Source organism: Euphorbia lathyris, chromosome 4 (genome assembly GCF_963576675.1).
Source record: "Euphorbia lathyris chromosome 4, ddEupLath1.1, whole genome shotgun sequence".
NCBI classification, from domain to species: domain Eukaryota; kingdom Viridiplantae; phylum Streptophyta; class Magnoliopsida; order Malpighiales; family Euphorbiaceae; genus Euphorbia; species Euphorbia lathyris.
In genome coordinates, this window is record NC_088913.1 from 67,010,864 (window position 1) to 67,031,342 (window position 20,479).

Sequence of the window (20,479 nt, forward strand, 5' to 3'; positions counted from 1 at the left end):
AAAGGACTGAAGGATCTGCTAAGTGTTATAATCTCAATTCAATCACAACAGCCCAAGTAGGACTCAATAACGAAGCTGGCTGAGCTCCAACTAACAACGGTTCAACATCTCAACACTCTTCAGGGACAATTCCAGACCTTATCAGCTGCGAACACTCAATATGCAACTTCTGCTGAAGTTAAAATGCTCTTTGCCCAGCTTCACACTGAGCAAAACAAGACCAACCATCAGCTGGCTTCCTACTCTCAATGCTCGGTGGAGCAAATTAGCGAAGCCGTTCGTTTGCTGAACTTGAATAAGCAAGAGATGGACACTGACCAAATGAAGCAGAATGATATACTGGTCACTACTCAAAAGACTTTCACCCATGTGCGTCACTACAATATCCAGCGTCAATATTATGACTCAACCTTGCTGAAGACATTTCATCAAGTTTTTGCTGCACTGTCAGATACAATTACTTGGTTGGGTAAGTCTCAAGCCTACATACTGAGCATGCTCAGCGCAGCTGAACTCAGTATACCTAAAGAGGTCTTGGATGATGGCGTTGCTGTCTTCGACGGCATCAATGAAAGTGCCGACAAGCTTAAGGAGTTGTCCGCCTTACTGACCAACGCGGCCTTAACCGACTCCTTTAGAATTCCTCCTCCTCCTCCCGATGCTGACAAAACGGGGGAGAAAGAACAAGCCAGAACTCAACAGGAGGCTGCTAGAAGTAGTCAGTCTAAGCATAAGAAGAAGAAATAGAAATAGGCTAACTCAGTTTGTTTATTTCTTTGTAGTTTCTATGTTTCTTTTTACTTATCTTTTTGCTGTATATGCTGACTACTTTATTTCAATACAATACTTGCATCTTTTATCCAAACTTGAGTTATTTTATATGATGCTTAGTATTATGTTACTATGTATCTTCAAATACATCAACTGTGTTTACTGCTTATAATACTTGTTGATTGTATGCTATGCTGATAAAATGTTTGACATTATCTTATATGTTTATTAAACACTGTCTTATAAGACCCATTGAACAATAAAATACTCAGCGCTCTCTGAATGTTAAATCTTCCGCTTAACACTGAGTAAAATAGAATATATTCCATGAGCTGACCTATATCTGAAAACTGACCTTAGACTTACTCGATTAAACCTTAAAATGTTTAGAGTAAAACTAAGTCAGTAGCTCAACCCTGACGGGGGAGTCTGGTAAGTAATATTAGGACAACTATCATGGGGGAGCTCAACACTGAGTTCTTCGCTGAATAGTTTTGCCAACATCAAAATGGGGGAGTTTGTTGAAACACCTTTCCACATGATTTTGATTTGACAAAATTATTTAAGTAAAATTAAATATATTCTAAACACACTAAGTTTAAATGCTTTGATTTATTACACTAATGTGTTTGTTCAATGTTGAGTTAAATTGTTTATAAGACATAAAGACTAAAAGGCTTAAAGCCCAATACGGAAGTCAAAGCCCAAGTCAAACAGATCAAGACCACTCAGCCCGCGTGTGCAAAACGCTGTCGTTGTGTACAAAACGCAGCGCAGCGAGAGAAGGATCGAGAAGACCTTCGTTGAACAACTTCGGAACGAAGCTGCTGAGTTGTATCGACAAAGAGTACAAGACAACAGCTGAGCAAGAACAACTTCCAGACAAAGTATTTCTACTTTGGATAAAGTTCAGAAGACACAGAAAACTGTCCAGTTGACCTTACCATAAATAGAGAGACATTCTGCCGGACTGACTAAAAGCTGCTTAGTACTGACCGAAGACAGAAGATACTTGAATCTGATTGGCCAAGAGCACTGAGCAGGACTGAGTGACAACGACAGGAAGTCGTTTCCCTCCAACGGTTATTTCGAAATTCGAAATGACTAATACCTGGAAGTCGTTTCCCTCCAACGGTTATTTCGAAATTCGAAATGACTAATACCTCAGACGTCTCTATAAATAGGGCCTTTCAGTTGCTTCGTTCTACACAGATCTTCATCAAGCCATTACGCTGACCAAAATTCTACTCGAAGTTCTGTGAGAAAAAGCAAAGCAAATACTTACACCAAATTCTATATCTTTTGTGTAAAAGTTTACAGTGATTATTCAATCATCTAAGGTGTCTTAGCAATTGTTGTTTAGGACAAATCTTTATCATTTCTAGAGATTAGAAAGGAGAGGCTGAGTACTCGGTTATAGTACTCAGCGAGAGATTAGGAGTGAGTAGAGGTATAGAGGAAGGTACTCTTGTTATACTCAGCTTCTATGTTGTAAAAGGTTTGATGCTCTACCGTTAAAGAGCTCAGTAGAGAATTCGAAAGTTCGGAACGTGTTCCGGGGACAGGACGTAGGCTTAGAGGCTGAACCTGGATAAATCTGCTGAGTAACATCTTTCTAACCTTAAACTCCTTAATATATATATTGCTTGCTTAAACAAAACTAACCAAGTAAAGAGGTCACGCTGAGTTCACTACAACAAATCATCACTTGCGCCACGAATCATGCCACGGGAATTTAAAATTTGTGGCATATTTCCATTTAGCCACGGAAAAAATAAATTCCACTATAACCTTAAAATCACCTCATATATTTATGCCACGGGTAATTATTTTTCGTGGCAAAAATACACTTATGCCACGAACTTTTCTATGGAATTTTTTTTCCGTGGCTAAGCCTATTTATGCCACGGAAATTTCTTACTTGTGGCATAAAATTACTTATTCCAAAAATATTTATTTTGTGGGAAGAAACTTATGTATCTTAAGTTTTTTAAATCATACGTTTATAACAATTAAAATTACAGTTACTTATATATCTATTTATTACATTTTATTATAATTTTAACTATAACTATAAATAAAAAAAATATAACAATATATATTATATTTATTATAAAAATCAATTTTGTGATACTTTAAAATAATAGAAAAAAACATAAAAATAAGTATGACGCGGGAATACAAACCCAAAAAAGAAGCAGGCGGGAAGAGTACCCCTTCATTCTTTTCACTTCGCCGCCTTCCTTATTTTTCAGACCCAAAATTGAAATAGAAACCTAAAAATCTCGCACATCTCTCACCAACCTCGGCCGTCCCTATCACATGTCGATCTCGCGCCATCCCTGCCGGCTGCATTCTTTGCCTTATGTCGCCACTACTTTCTCTGTTATTCATTTGGGAGTGTATTGAAGAGGTTAGGGTTTGATTCCAGAACTGAGAGTAACCAGAGTTCACGGCCGTGGACAAGGAAAAGAGAGATGAGTAGGGAGGAAGTGAAGGTGGCGGTCCCAGATTTTTTGTTGAATAAGTAGAAGAGAATGAAGAATGGGCTTTAGCTAAGAAGCAAGAGTTAGAAGCCGCAAAGAAGAATCTAGTGAGAGCGAAAATTGATTTTCAATAGAGGTAAGAAGTACGTTGAGTATGATAAGTAAGTTGTTTTTATATTTGTTTTGCCTATAGTTTCATCCTAATTCTACCTTAGTATGTGTTGTATTTTCATTTTGATTTTTAAAGTTTGTTTTGGTGAGATTTCATTTAATTTTTTCATGCACTTCCATATCCTTTTATGCTTGATTTTGTCCAATGATTTCTCTGAAACTTTCATATCTTGAAATTCACCACTTCACATTGACTTAGTTTAGCCATGGTAATTCTAAAGGAGTTGTTGATGTTTGGCTTACAAAGAAGTTTCACATATGTCTTCCTTTTTAATAAGAGAATTAGCTTTTGTTTGGTTGAAGTCTTATTGATGTAATGTATGGTATTGGTATATTAAGGGAAATGAATGTAATGAATTATACAATATTTTGTTAGGTTAAGAAAGATAGTAAGATAAAATGGTGTCTTAATAATTTTGGTGTGTTTGTTTTGACGGTAGTGGATAGTAATATGATAAGAAGATTGCAAATTTCCAGGAGGATTAGTGTATGTTGTTCTTTATGCAGTACAATTTTGATTTTCTTTCTTTTTGAGGAATTGGATTATACTTCTTTTTTCATAAATTTTAGACCATGAGGGGCAAAAAAAAAAATTAAAAGAGGAAGCATTAGAGACTTTAGGATCAGCTCCAATTGAGGTTTAGAAGTCTCCTTCCCCAATTCAGGCATTCTTAGACTATCTGTTTTTCCAAATTTTTCATTCTATTTTTTTAGGAGCTTCATGCAAGCAAATGCTCATATTATTATACTTTGCTTCCTTATTTTATCCTTGGGTTGCTCTACTTATTCAACAGGAAGGTTTCTATTAAGGAAAGAGGTAACAAGGCTAAAGAGTTTGAAGTGGTATTCATAGAAATCATTTCAAAAGCAGGATAATAATAAGGTGAAATTCTATTTTTTAAGTTAATGATATGATAAAAGTGCTTAAGTCTTAGAAATTCTATTCCATGCAATAATGATGCTGGTCATCTTATGTTGTGCCTATGCCCTGACACAATGATCATGTACTTTTGGCATTTTCTTTCTCATTGTTCTAATTGTGCATTCTTATAGTTCCAACTTTCATTTGAGAATATAATTACAACCATTATTCTACAAAATTGTATCGTGTCATTTGGATTGTCTATAAATTGTCTCTTCGAGATTTATCAAGTTTGTCATGGTCGGTGCTGGTGCGGTTTGTAAAACTTGCCTCTTGAGTTTTTACACCAAGAATTCCTTCCCTATGGTAATTCTCTAATTTCTGCTTCTTTTTATGATTCATTTTTTGGTTCATTTCATTTTTAGTTTTCTTGAGACATGACATTTATGATTGATTGTGCAATTTTGGCTGATGGTAACTTTTAGGAAGATGTGTTATTAATTTGGAAATGTTCCATGCATGAAACAAGACACAATTTCTTCACTGATCACATTTGAATTTTGCTGGTCTATCTTCACGGATATAGAATAACTTTTTTTTAAATATCTAAACAACGCATTCACAACCATTCAGGTACTGACTTTTACATGGTTAGGGATTTCTGCATTTCCTCAAAATTTTATAACATGAGATTATGATTTTGTTAGAAAAATTGGAAATCTGAGAGTTTGATGTTATAAAGTAGAGTTCACTCATAAAAATTTCATAAGAAATCTGACATAAACGGACTTTTTATATGCTTTTTTTTAGTTCAGTTTATAGTTACGTTTCTTATCTATCATTAGGTGTTGGATTAGTTGATTTTGCTATTTGAATTTCTTTTTTCCTTTTAAGACAGTTTTGGATTTTAAGCTTTCTTTGTGGGTGCACTTGATTAATAGAAAAGGGAAAACTCCTCTTATTGTGGCTAGCATGGATTATGGGTTATTAAATGTTTATAGGACTTTCATACAAATGAGAGTTAGTGGCGAATACTGGATTAATCGGTCCGGAGCCGATGTTACACATGCTACTTTAAAAAAATGGCTAAATCGAACTTCCTCAAATTCCGAGTGGTCAAAAACCAACTTTTAAGTACCAATTTGAAACTTCTCAAAATTAAACTAGATTGTGTTTTAACATTCTTAATATGTAAAAAAAATTGTGTTGGAGACAGGGGAGCAAGAACCATCTAGTCAGAGTTTTTTGTAAATGTGTTAGTAATAAGTTAAATTTTTAGATTTTTGGTAACGTTACTTGAAAATGTTAGAGTTAAATTTAGACTATTTCATACGTTGGGGCTAAATATGTACTTCATTGAAAACGTTAGGGTGAAATTTGACATTTACCACTTATAGCTAATTGGGAATAACATTAAAAAGAATGTTAGAATCATAGATAATAATGCTTATTTATTTATTACTTTTATTACAAGTGCAAAACATGTTTAAGTTTAGATGTTATAGAAGTTATTTATCACGTTGGAGCATTTGTCTCTTTTAAATATAAAAACTTAGTAACTCAGTCTCCGGTTTTCTCTTCTTCTTTCGATTTCTGGTTTCAGTTGCTGCTTCTGTGATTTAGTTCAAACCTCTTCGATTTCTGGTTATTTCTTTTGCGTTTCTGAGTTCTTCATACTTCCATCACTTGAATCTATGTTTTGATTTTTTGTGCTATTTTATGGAATTTTTAAGAATGGCTTCATCGGAGACATGGGGCAGAACCACCCCTGTTTAGGGCCGGAGGGGCCGCCCCCCTCGGGCCCCTCCCACTCTCCGCTCCTGATGGGAGCTAATGTTAATGCTTAATATCCTGGTTCATTTTTATTTTTTTAACTATCTATATTGCTACCATATGTTAATGTTTTGGTTTATCAATTATTTAAGTAATAATGCAAAGTCACATTCCCTAATATGCAGGATTGATACTCCATTGCATCACGCAACAAAAAGAGGTATGCACCAGATTGCTCTCTTACTTCTCTCTAATGGAGGCATGCCTTTTAGCCCATTTGAGTTTCCTTGGCTTCTATAAAATCCTATTACATGGAGTTGTGTTTGATACTCTTGTTCTGTTTAATATTTCAGCAAACCCTTTAGTTCGTAATGATGAATGCATGCCATACAACTCTACGTTGCTAGAATAAAGGGCCATAATTGTGTTGTCTATGCTATTGAGGTATGCTAAATGAGTCTCACTATTGCAAATTCACCTATACTAGACAACTAATTAATGATATGTCTAAAGTTCTAATTCAATTTTTCTTTTCTTGCTTTTTTAGATTGCTTATTTATCTGGATGGCTACAAGAGCTGCATGGTCCTAGCTTTCTGGAAGCATTACCTCCTCAATTGTTATCAAGAAAAATGTCTAAAATTTCAGCTTCATAATTAATGCATTTCAGATATACTTTTATTCCATAAAAGAAAAGACATACTCTATTTGTTTTTACCCCTTCTCTAATGTAATAGGTTTCACATGTACATATATTCCTCAAGTTGTTCTGATTTTTGGTGCACGATCTTTAGGAATCATGTTATTATTATAAGCTGACTATGGCTCACTGCTTGCAACTAGGTTGTTATACCTTGTGGTTCTAGTAATCAAATAAAGCCTATCAAGTTGGAACTTGTTATTTACTTGATATATATATATATATATATATATATATATATATATATATATATATATATTTATTTTTGCCACGGTTACGCTCGTGGCTAAGTAAAGTTTCAAGCAATAAGTGATTTGTTTTTGCCACGGTTATGCTCGTGGCTAAGTAGGATTGATTGCTATGGGTTGATATATTTTGCCGCATGTATTTTATTTTTGCCACGATTAGACCTGTGGCAAAGGGATATGATTAGCCACGGCGTTTCCTGTGGCTTAAAAATCAATTTATGCTACGACCATGATTTTTCCGTGGCAACTACCTAGCCACGCTCACTTACGTCACGGAAGTGTCTACCTTGAATTTCCGTGGCTAAATGGTTTAGCCACGAAAATATTATACTTGTGCCACGATTCTAACCGTGGCGCAAGTAATGATTTGTTGTAGTGTTGTGTGTATTGAGTATCTGAGTTCAGGAATAGACTCAAGTGTTATCTCCTGACTCAAAGAAATAAGCTGACTTAGTCACCAGTTGACTAAGCTAGTGTCTTAATTTACTCAGCGCGCTGTGTAATGCTTTTTCAAAGAAAAAGAAGTCAGCTTTAATGTACTAAAATTTTAAAGGGAAAAGTACAAAAATAAACCTTGTGGTTTGGCCCATTTTCAAACTGCACCCCTGTGGTTTAAAAGTTTGTAAAGTGATACCATGTACTTCATTCCGTTTGCAAACATAAGCATTTCTGTCTAACGGTGTTAAAAATGATGAGGTGACAGTCAAAGTCAAAAAGTCTAAGGGGGTAATTTTATCCTTTCAAATACATTTTAGAATTATTATTTTTTAAAAATTTTAAAACTCCTCCAATTCTCAATTGACAACTCAACACTCCTCTTTTTCTTCTCTCTCCTTAACGTCTTCCTCATCTTGTCTTCTTCATCTTCATCCTCTGATTTATCTTGCAATGGTAAAGCACTTATCAAATTCTTTCTTTCTTTCTTTCGATTTCAAGTATACCGCGATGAGAAAGCTATATAGGCCGGCCGGAAACGGAACAAATGCTGCTGCTCTCTGAGTTCGCATGACTTCGCTCTCGTTGTGCCTGGACTTCCTAATCGAACTAAGATGGATCGGGCTGTTGGCTCAGAGAAGGTTCTGGTTGCCATGCCAATCCTTGGGAACACGATTCCTTAGACTTTTGTGACTCCCGTTCAATCCTAGCATCCGAATCAGATGTAAGAATTCAAGCAGCAAAGAGTTGCTTTCCTTACAGAAATAAGACTAAGCACCCTTCTTACCGTTACAGAAGCAGAAAGCAAAGAAAAGGATTCCAATTCTTATTCATCTCATCCTTACATTCTTCACACTCTTCTTCTTTTCTTCCCCAATTTTATTTCAATTCTTAGTTAATGGCTCCGTCAACACTCACGGCATTGGCCGGCGAAAAAACTTTGCAGCAGAGCTTCGTTCGCGACGAAGATGAGCGCCCTAAGGTCGCTTATAATCAGTTCAGTAATGAAATTCCGGTGATCTCGTTGGCCGGAATTGATGATGATGAAGGGAAAAGAAGCGAGATATGTAAGAAAATAGTTGAAGCATGTAAGATTGGAGGATTTTTCAGGTGGTTGATCACGGTGTTGATTCTAAGCTTATATCGGAAATGACTTGTCTTGCTAAGGAGTTTTTTTGCCTTGCCGCCTAAAGAGAAGCTTCGCTTTGATATGTTCGGTGGAAAGAAGGGTGGTTTTATCGTTTCCAGCCATTGAAGATAAGAAGAAAGAAAAATTTTGATCAGTGCTTTACCATTGAAGATAAATCAGAGGATGAAGATGAAGAAGACAAGATGAAAGACGTTGAGGAGAGAGAAGAAAAAGAGGAGTGTTGAGTTGTTAATTGATGATTGGAGGAGTTTTAAAATTTTTAAAAAATAATAATTATAAAATATAAAGTATTTGAAAGGACAAAATTACCCCTCAGACTTTTTGACTTTGACTGCCACCTCATCATTTTTAACACCGTTAGACAGAAATGCTTATGTTTGCTAACGGAATGAAGTACATGGTATCACTTTGCAAACTTTTAAACCACAGGAGTGCAGTTTGAAAATGGGTCAAACCACAAGGTTTATTTTTGTACTTTTTTCAATTTTAAATAGTTCCTATCCCCCCTTGGAACTAACTTGTTACGTTATAAGAGACCAACACTCTTTAGAGAATTGGTTCGAACCTCTTAAACGCCACATAACGGAATTATAACCGTCTGATACCAAATATCATAATATAAAGGGTTAATGTGCAAAAATACCCCTAGTGTTTTGGATCAGGAGCAATTTTACCCCTAACGTCTAAAATGGTGCAATTTTACCCCTAACGTTGGAAGCTAATAGCAATTTTACCCCTAACATTGATATATTGGATCAATTTCAAACACTATTATAAAACACAAATATTTTTGTTCCTTATTCTGCACTAATTGCATAACAATTCGTTATAAAAAATAGGATGTCTTGTATTATAATAATTTAATAATAGAATTGGAGATTAATATTTATAAATTTGGTGATTTTTTTGAATTTTTTTTATAATTCGTACAAAAATACAATATATTTTTTATTTTTTTTCACATCCCAACGTATGTTTGTGATTTGTTACTAATAAAATGACACACATGTGAATTGTAGATGACAAGATTCATGACCGAGAAGATAGTTTAATGAATTATTTCTCAAATTGACTCAATTTATCAATGTTAAGGGTAAAATTGCTCTTGGCTTCCAACGGGGGGGGGGGGGGGGTAAAATTGCACCATTTTAGACGTTAGGGGTAAAATTGCTCTTGACCCAAAACGTTAGGGGTATTTTTGCACCTTAACCCAAATATAAAATCAAGAAAATATTTGATATTCTTTTCTCTAATTTTATCTTTTATTTTTAATGTAATCTTCCTTTATTTAATGTAAATGCATTACGCACAACTTTTTTTAAAAAAATTATTAGGGTGAAAAAATCTTTTAGTTTTACCTATTTATAAACGGGGTAAATTACACCCATGGCCACTGAACTTTACCCATTTCACATTATGGCCACTCAACTCATTTCTTTCCGGTATGGCCACTGAACTTTGTACTTTTTAACACCGATGGTCACTCAATTTTAACTAACTTCTCAAAATAACCGTTAACGACCTTAAAATGAAAATATTCAAGAATTAAAATTGTTCAGAACGACATTTACCATGAAACCATATTTTCTATTTTCGAAAATCACATTTATTGGAGCTTTCTCTCTCTAAAGATTCATTTTCTCTCTCCTAACCAAACAACACCTAAATTACCTCAAAACGAAAATTTTCAAGAATTAAAGTTCCTTAAAATATCATTAACACTTTGGATTTTTTATTTTTAGCCATCAATGGTCGTTTTGAGGTGTTAGTGACCACCGATGTTAAAATGTGTAAAGTTTAATGGCTATACCGAAAAGAAATGAAGTTCAGTGACTATAATGTAAAAATGGATAAAGTCCAGTGGTTATGGGTGTAATTTATCCTTATAAACGTAGCTAGATAGGTTTGTAGTCCACAATGGCCAGAGAGGTCCGAACTACTAACAACATTTTAAAAAAAAAAAGAAAAAAAGTTAAAATTTCACACTAGCAAATCTAATATGTAACCACAAACTATGAAAAAATTTTGTTAGCGACTAATATATCCAAATCGTCATGATGTAAATTTCAGTGGTTTTGAGGAGCGGCTAATAATATTGAATGAGGTAAAGCAAAGCCTTTATCTTAATTTCTCATTAAAGCATTTAAGAATAGAATTACATTTTTATACTAATTTAGGTTTATTCAACAAGTAAAAAATAAAAAGGACAGAACATAAGTGGCACAATCATAGCCTTTGATTAAGATGGATTGTGATGAGTGTAAGGTCATGGTGTACCACATTGTGGTGAATCTGCTTCTAGAATATGCTATTGATAAAAAGACTGAAAAGCCTTTTTGGCCATCCAAAGGTCTTCAACAGATGCAATAAAGTAGACATAAAGTCTAAAGCGTTGTACTTGGGTTTGAGTTGAACTCTACAACTCATCTTCTTCTTCTTTTTACGTTTTCCTCTTCTTCTCACACTGTGTTTCTTCCGCAAATGATAAATGATATTTGATATTTTGAGTTTTGTTTCGTATTAGCGGCAATGAATGTAACTGCGTCTCAAGCGACGATTTATGTATATAGCCAAGTTGTTTGGAACGGCTTGTAAATAGTGATTGCGTAGTTTGGGATGATTTGTAAATAGTAGATGCATTGCTTGGGATAGCTTGTATAGTAATTGCGTCGTTTAGGATGGTTTGTAAATAGTAGTTGCATCGCTTGGGACGGTTTGTAAATAGTAATCGCATTGTTTAGGACGGTTTGTAAATAGTTATTGCATTGTTTAGGACGGCTTGTAAATAATAGTTGCGTCGCTTGGGACAACTTGTAAATAGTAATTGCGTCGTTTAAGACGGTTTGTAAATAGTAGTTGTGTCATTTGGGACGACTTGTAAATAGTAACTGCATCGTTTAGGACGGCTTGTAAATAGTAATTGTGTCGTTTAGGACGTCTTATAATAGTAAATGCGTCGTTTAGGATGGCTTGTAAACAATAGTTGCACCGCTTGAGACAGCTTGTAAATAGTAATTATGTCGTTTAGGACGGTTTGTAAATAGTAGTTGCGTCATTTAGGATGGCTTGTTAAGTAGTAATTGTGTCGCTTGGGACGACTTGTTCAATAATAGTTGTGTTGCTTGGGACTGTTTATGAATAATTGTGTCGCTTAAAACGGCTTATGAATAACGATTGTGTTGCTTGGAATGACTTGTGATAAAAAAAATATATGGAGAAAAGTGATAGTGTACCTTGGTTTGACAGATTCGGAGAATACGGAATGACTTTGACGAGTTCGGGAAGTGTGAATCCTCTTAGATGGGTCCGCAATTGCTAATGGTCTCGATGCATCATTGTTTTTTCCAGTAGACTTTACGTGTTGTGAAAGATGAATTTTTTTTATATAAGGATTCCAAATTGGAAATTTTGATCCCAACCTGCACTTTGACCGCATATTTTGAGAGTGGAACCTCAAAATTGTTGGTGTAGATGTTAAACATTTGGATTGACTTCCATGTACAGTATAGTATTCACAAATTCTTATTGTTATTGTTGTGGAGAGGTGTCATCTCTTCTTATTTATTACTCAATTTCTTGAATTATAAATTTAATTACATAGTTATTGATGAAAAGCAAATTTACCATCTAAGCACAAAATATTATAATTTTAAATCTGAGAGTCACCAGCTAATATTATTTCAATATCATTAATAGATGCTGAGTTTTTTTTTAACATAAAAGTTTTATTGGATAGTCAAAATGTTAGAGATTGAAAAATAACCAAAAAAATAAAATTGCAAATGAAATAAAAACTCATTTTTTATTAACGATATTTGAAATTGGATCGTTTTATATAGAAATAAATTTATGTATAATCTAACAATAGTATAACAATTAATTGTTTCGTTTTCTACGAATTATCAAAAAAATTGATCTTTAATTAATTCTTCTTTATTAAGACTAGGAATAATTATATTTTATATATATTATATTTAAATTTATAAAATAAAGGAATAAGGTACCAAAATAGGTCTAAAGTTTTTGAGGAAGTACTAATTTAGGCTCAACGTTCAAAATAGCACCAATATAGGCTTAATGTTTACCACATAATATCAATTTAGGCTTAACGTTTACAATATAACATCAATTTAGGCCTCACGTACAAAATAACACCAATATAGGCTTAACGTTTACAAAATAATACGAATTTAAGCTTAGCGTTTACAAAATATATACAATTTAAGCTAAACGTAATAATTAAATTAATCATATTACATTCTTTTCTTATTAACTTTATATATTATCTTTTTATTTAGTTCTGTATTCTTATTTATTATAATACAATTAATTAGTATTTTTGTCCATTAAGATCTTATATTTGTTTTTCATCAATGATTCCATGACTATTAAATTCTATTGCTCATGTAATATATGCAAACTAAAAGTAATTGAATATCCACAATATTTCGAACACTAACATGTATCAATATTATTTTAACTAGTGTTCGGATAAAATTCTGTAGAACTCTTAGATATAGTACGGATAAAATAATCTTTTTATAAATAAATATAATAATATAACTAAAGTTAATATATTATATTATATTTTTTATCAGTAAAAAATGAGGAAGTGACACCTCAGCTCCATCGTTACTGTTTTATATTATATATAGATATTAGGGTGAAAAAACCTTTTAGTTTTACCTATTTATAAACAGGGTAAATTACACACATGGCCACTGAACTTTACCCATTTTCACATTATGGCCACTCAACTTCATTTCTTTCCGGTATGACCACTGAACTTTGTACTTTTTAACACTGATGGTCACTCAATTTTAACTAACTTCTCAAAATGGCCGTTAACGACCTTAAAATGAAAATATTCAAGAATTAAAATTGTTCAGAACGACATTTACCATGAAACCATATTTTCTATTTTCGAAAATCACATTTATTGGAGCTTTCTCTCTCTAAATATTCATTTTCTCTCTCTTAACCAAACAACACCTAAATTACCTCAAAACGAAAATTTTCAAGAATTAAAGTTCCCTAAAATCTCTCTAATTCTTATACTAATTTTGGTTTATTCTGTTGAAACACCTTTCCACAAGATTTTGATTTGACAAAATCATTTAAGTTTAATCCATGATTAAGAGACAATTAAAGTTAAGTGCTTTGATTTAATTGTACTAATCAATTTGTTCAATGTTGAGTTTAAATATATATATCAAAAAGAAAGACATGATAAAAGACAGCATGATACTGCACAAGCTGAAGTAAAACACAACTCAGCATGATAGAAGGAAAATAATCTTCAAGAGAAACGTACGAAGATAAAGCCGAGTGGAGATTGGAACTCAGGATCAAAGAAGAGAACTCTGCTTCAGAACAAAGTCTTGTAGAACGAAGCTGACCTAGGAAGCTGAGTGAAAGAAGACTCAGCATGAACTTTGGCAAGCAAACAATGACAGTTTCTATCGGAGTAAAGCTGAGTGATCAACAAGACAGCATGAATGATCTGTTAGCTAAAAGACAAATTCGACAACTGTCTGAGCCAATAATAGTAGCTTTGAATTACGCAAAAGCCAAATTCCAAGATGCATGGGTCAACTGTTCATTACTAAAAGACAACTGCCGCAAGAAAACAAAGTCTGTAGGAAAAAGACAAATCTGACGTCTGAAGAATTCAGAAGACAGGATTGGCCTGCACATCTGAAGTTGACCAGAAGTTTGTCCCCCCAAAAGAGCCGTTTTGGACTCAACGGACAAATCAAATTCAAATGATTTGTTCCTCACATTTCAACTATAAAAGGGACAAGGTTATCATTTGGAAGATTGTCGAATTACAGAAAATTACAAGTGAGAAAGATACAAATTCAAAGCACTCAAAACAAAAGAGAAAGCTTACATCAACTCTTCTATTCTTTGTGTAAATGCTAGATTGATTGTTTGTAATCATCTAAAGTGTTCTTTGTCTTAAAAGGAACAAGTGTGTGATCAATTGTAATATTGAGAGTGTGTGTGTTGAGTACTTGGTATTTAGTACTTAGTGGTAGAGAAATCTAAGTGTTGGGTTGTAGCACTTAGTAGGAGTTGAGTAGACGAATAGAGGAAGGTACTCTTGCATATTCAACTGCCTGTAATCTGTTTGTGCTCTACCCTTAAAGAGCTCAGTATTGGATTCTAAAAGCCCGGAGGATTCTGGGGACTGGACGTAGGCAAAGAGGCCGAACCAGGATAAGTGATACTGAGTAATTTCTAACTCTCTCAAATATATATATATGTGCTTGTGTTGATTGTTATATTTACTCAGCATATAAACTGTTAGAAGCTGACACTGAGTAAATTGGAGTGCTGAGTTGGAAGCTGACCACACAAGTGTCAATTCCCAACTCTCAAGTAAAACAGTCTTAGTCAGCACCTGACTAAAGCTGTCTTACGCTAAGTTCGGCCAAGCTGACCAAAGCTGAGTTAATCAACTCACCAAAATAATTAAGTCAGCAAGATTAATTAACGAAAAAGTTATATTAGTTCCTAACCCCCCCTGGAACTAATCATACGGGACCAACAAGAGGTATCAGAGCCTAAGCTCACTACTCAAAGATATAACTATCTTGAGCGGATCCCCATAAATGGCTGAGAACAGCACTCGTTTCCTTCCAGGGAACCAAACAACACAGATACTCCCTGAGGGATTATCTATTAGTCGGCCTCCCCTATTCTTTGGACCCAACTATACATTTTGGAAGAATAGGATGAAGAACTTTATCCAAGCCACAAACATGAGTGCATGGCTTGCAATAGTTCAAGGCCCATACGTGCCATATAAAACTTTTAACAATGAGAAAGTTGTTAAGAGTGAAACTGAGTGGTCAGAAGATGACCTTAGAAAACTTCAAAATAATGCTTCGGCTATCAATATGCTTCACTGTGCTTTAGATGCTGCAGAATACAATAAAATATCAGGTTGTGAGTCAGCACAGGAGATATGGAAAAAGCTCGAGGTGACCTATGAAGGCACAAGCAAAGTCAAAGAGTCAAAGGTGAATCAACACATGAGATTGTATGAGCTGTTCGAAATGAACGACAACGAGGACATCTCCAGTATGAATGCTAGATTCACTAATATTATAAATGAGCTAAAAAGACTCGGCAAGAACTTCACCGAAGAAGAGCAAGTGAAGAAAATCTTGAGAAGCTTACCCAAGAGCTGGCAAGCTAAGAAAACTGCAGTAGAAGAAGCTCAGGACCTGACTACATACAAGTATGACGAGCTAATCGGATCTCTGCTGACTCATGAGATCTCAATGCAAAACTTTGAAGCTAAAGAGAAAGAAAAGTTAGAAGACAAGAAACAAAAATCATTTGTCATGAAAGCTGACTCGACCGAAGCTGACTCATCAGACGATGAGGAGATGGCCATGTTTACACGAAAAATGAAGAAGCTGTTTAGGAAGAATGAGAAGAACAGCAGAAGGCCATTCAGAAAAAATGACAGATACAAAGCTGAGTCCAGTGACAAATACAAGAAGGACAGCTCCAAGCCTGTCACATGTTTTGAGTGCCACCAAACTGGGCATATCAAGTCAAGCTGCCCAAACCTCAAGAAAGATAAGAAGGGAAACAAGAAAGCAATGGTAGCAACATGGAGTGGCAGTGATGAGTCAACATCATCCGAAGCTGATGCAAATGAAACGGCAAACATATGCTTCATGGCCGATGATGCTGACCATTCTCAATCTGAGCAAGCTGACCTCTCTGATGAAACTGACCAGGAGGTACACAACAATGAGGTAACATCCTTACTTTTGCTTAGAAATGAGATGGTAAATGCCCTGAGTGATTTATATGCTCTAACTAAAAAGTGCAATAAGAAAGTAAAGGCACTCAGCAGGCGGTGTGTGAGATTGAAGAGGTCAAGCTGAGTGACCTCCGATATCTTCTCCAAGACAACTCAACCTTGCATAGCAACATGGAAATTATGCAAAAGTTTGTCTCGGAGGTCCAATCAGATTTAAAGAAACTGAAAAAGGACGTCACTACCTTACAAAGCCAAATAAGAGGCTCAAATAAAAATAAACCCCATGCTGAGTACTCAAGTGCTGGTCAGCATAAACAGTTCACACAGTGTGACTGTTGCGGGAAAAAGGGACACACAAGAGAAGTGTGTTGGTACAATAAGCGGACTGTCCAATGTGACTTCTGTGGAAAGAAAGGATATACCACAAAGGTATATTGGCATGCTCAGCACAATAATGCTGACCACCCCCAAAGGGTAATTCATTGTGACTTCTGTGGCAAAAGTGGCCACACTATCAAAGTAAGCCGTCTGTTAGACAAGGTGCCGACGGCCTCGCCCGGGCGGACCGGGGGGTGGACACCTCATGGCGACGTAAGCGGTGATTGGCGCCGAAAGCAACCAATCGTGGAATCAAGCTGCTCGGTAGGACCGGAGCTCGGAGTATGGAAGAGTCGCCACCCACGAATGGGAAAATGAACACTGATCCCTTACGGGAGACCGGTGAGGGTTCGGGAAACTTAGGTACGAGCCGAGAAGGCTAGCTCCTTTCCGAAGAAAGGCTAATAGGCACCCCGACATCGCCCGGTTATGAACCACCGGCCTCCTACTCAGCGTGTTAGGCGATAACGGACTAATCGCATATTTCTTTAAGTTTAAAATTCATTTGAAATCTTTTCTTTCTCGCTTTGAAAACCATTTTGAGCATGTTATTCGAAAGCCATTTTAGTAAAGAATCACCCATTTTGCATAAATTTAAAGTATATAGGAGAGAGAGGGGGAGAAGAAAAAATTAATTTATTCACAGTGTGATTTTATGCTTTAGACTATACACTAACTCTACGCTAATCTCATTCCCCAAAAACGAGTTTATTTACATGGTTCGTACCTTAATCGCCGTTGGAACGATTTAGGCACGTTTCAAAACCCCGTTAATTTACAAGACATCGACTCGAATCGCCGTTGGAACGACTCGAGTGTTTGAAAATGTAGAATAAAAAACTTTAACTCCAAAAACGTGATTAGGCATACAAGTCCATTTATTTTGTACAAACCATTTAGTTAGGAAAACGATTCAAAACTCTATTATTTACAATGAAAACGATTTTAATTACAAGGTTCGCTTAATCCGTCGTTGGAACGGATTAAGGTTTCAACACGCGATATTTTGGAAATGGTTTAAAGTGATAAGAAAACCTGTTATTTACATTAGGAACTTCTAGAAAACTTAAGTTTAAATAAGCAATTTAAACTCTCTTTTTGTGGTTTCATTTTCCCCTTTTTTCACTCAATTGAACCTTACTTGAACATAATCACAACAATTAACAATCTAATCTCAATTCACCCAACCAAATACATTTGAAAGAATATATATATATAAGTATGAAAATAGAGTAAATATACATAGATATACATATATACAAAAAGGGTAGTAATAATACAAAATTTAGAAAATAACACATATTAAGAAGTAGAAGTAGTAATAAAAAATAATATTGGATATAATATACTTTCATTTTAATTAAAACATGTAAAATGATGAACATGGTTCATAAATATAGAAAATAACCTTTAGTTCAAAAATAATATTTACATCATAACCCAAAAATCAATTAATCATCCCAAAAAGTCACAAAAACTACACATATATACTTATATATAATTTACAAAACCAAAGCAATATGAATTAAATTTTTAACATAGCATAAGTAGATATATAATATGTAGATAATAATTATATAAATCAAAAATATATTTATCAAATATTTTACATAACTAAATAGAGATATATTTAAGAAGAAATGTCAAAAAGGTAAGAAAAAAGGTTCAAAAATGGATATTTAAGGTTCCAGAAGATTTACCGACGGAAAATCCGTCGGTAAACATCTATTAGTGACAGAAAATACAGAATTACAGAAACAGTCCATAACTTTCCAGATTTATTCAAAAGCTTTAGATTAGATCTATTCTATCATTTCGGATCCCCGAACTACCAAAATTGGATCATAGTCCATAACGGAGAATCCTAAAACGATGTTTTATTTTAAAACGTTATTTAGAAATATTTTCAAAACTTATAATTACAACGTTTTTAATTCCCGAACTACCTCTAAATCGGATCACGGTTCGTATTGGGATATTAAAAGACGAGGTTTTTTATTTCAAAACAAAAAAACGAATCTTTATTTTAACACGAGACGAAAATAAATAAATACGGGAATTTAAATAAGACGTGATAAATAAATAAATAAGTAAACTAAATATATAAAACTTTTAGAATAAATAAAATAAATGAAATAAATAAAACGAGTCTAGTCCTCGGATAATACCTCAAGATCGGTATCTGACAGTCGAAGTCGATTGATTCCACGAGTTATGATTTTCCGGTGTTTTTTTTGTGTTTTCGATAAAGTATTCAACTTTGGAAAATTTGGATTTTTTTGGGAAAAAAAATATTTTCTCCAAAAAATTAACTTTCTCTCTCTAAAAATGTCTAGAGTGAGAAAGCTCCAAAAATTCCTCCCTCCTCCTTTGCATGGGGATCCGTGCCTTTTATAGGCACGGATCCCCGGAGACTTTGGGCGATGCCCGATTAAGATTGGGCGTCGCCCAAAGCAGCTTGGGCGGACGCCCAACCTTAATTGGGCGAACGCCCAACCTAGTTGGGCGGACGCCCAAGTTATGTTGGGCGAACGCCCAACATTAGTTGGGCGAACGCCCAACCTGGTTGGGCGGACGCCCAACTCTCATTGGGCGGACGCCCAACTCTCGTTGGGCGCACGCCCAACTTTCGTTGGGCGCGCGCCCAACATGCGTTGGGTGTTCGCCCAACGGATGTTGGGCGTCGGGCGTTCGCCTTACCTACGTTGGGCGCTTGACCCACGTCGTTGGGCGCTCGCCCAATGGCCGTCGGGCGCGCGCGCCCAGTGGACGTCAAGCATGCGCCCCGCACTGCCGGGCGCGCGTCCAACTGCCGTCGGACGCACATCGGCTGCCGCTAGGCGTTCGCACCACGTCGCTGAGCACTCGCGAGCCGTCCACTCGACGATCGCGACTCCCATTAACTTCTTCCCTTTTTATTATATATTTTTGTTTTAAAACTTCCGGAACCAACCGCTTCGACCATCTTGTTACAGGTTTTCGTCACAGGTCCTCCGACTCGGTGTCTACAGTTGCCCCTACTTTCCTATTTTGATAGTGATGTGTGTGTTTTGAAAACGTTTTTGTTTTGCTAACGCAACACATGCAATGTAAAACATATTAAAGTAAAAGACACGTAAAGAGTAGGAGGAAGAATACCTGACCTCTGCGCCGCGCGCTCCAGCATCGTCTTCGATCCTCTCCGTCCTTGCCTTCGAATCGGCTGCCGGCGGATGTTCTTCTTACGGACCTTAGCCTAAATTGACTGCGGGTAAAAAATGGTTCAAAAGCAACCCTGGCGCACGACCGCGGGTAAAATGGCTCAAAAGTGACCCTGGTCTACGACCGCGGGTAAAATGGCTCAAAAGCGACCCTGGTTTACGACAGTGGGAAAAATGGCTCAAAAGCAACCCTGGTCTATGACCGTGGGTAAAATGGCTCAAAAGCAACCCTGGTCCACGACTGCGGGTAAAATGGCTCAAAAGCAACCCTGGTCCACGACCGCGGGTAAAATGGCTCAAAAGCAACCCTGGTCCGCGACCGCGGGTAAAATGGCTCAAAAGCAACCCTGGTCCACGACCGCGGGTAAAATGGCTCAAAAGCAACCCTGGTCCATGACCGCGGGTAAAATGGCTCAAAAGCAACCCTGGTCCACGACCGCGGGTAAAAAATGGCTCAAAAGCAACCCTGGTCCATGACCGCGGGTAAAAATGGCTCAAAAGCAACCCTGGTCCACGACCG

At 35.9% G+C, this 20,479-nt stretch overlaps 1 long non-coding RNA gene across 2 annotated transcripts; it reads left to right on the forward strand.

Annotated features, from left to right (window-relative positions):
• Positions 1 to 2,968: 2,968 nt before the first annotated feature.
• LOC136226490 (uncharacterized) lies at positions 2,969 to 6,950 on the forward strand. Of its 2 annotated transcripts, XR_010687746.1 has the most exons (5): positions 2,969 to 3,393; positions 4,223 to 4,311; positions 6,249 to 6,283; positions 6,417 to 6,507; positions 6,611 to 6,950. It is a non-coding gene; the product is annotated as an uncharacterized lncRNA (long non-coding RNA). The 2 variants fall into 2 exon arrangements; XR_010687745.1 differs by having other exon boundaries at positions 4,223 to 6,283.
• Positions 6,951 to 20,479: the final 13,529 nt, after the last annotated feature.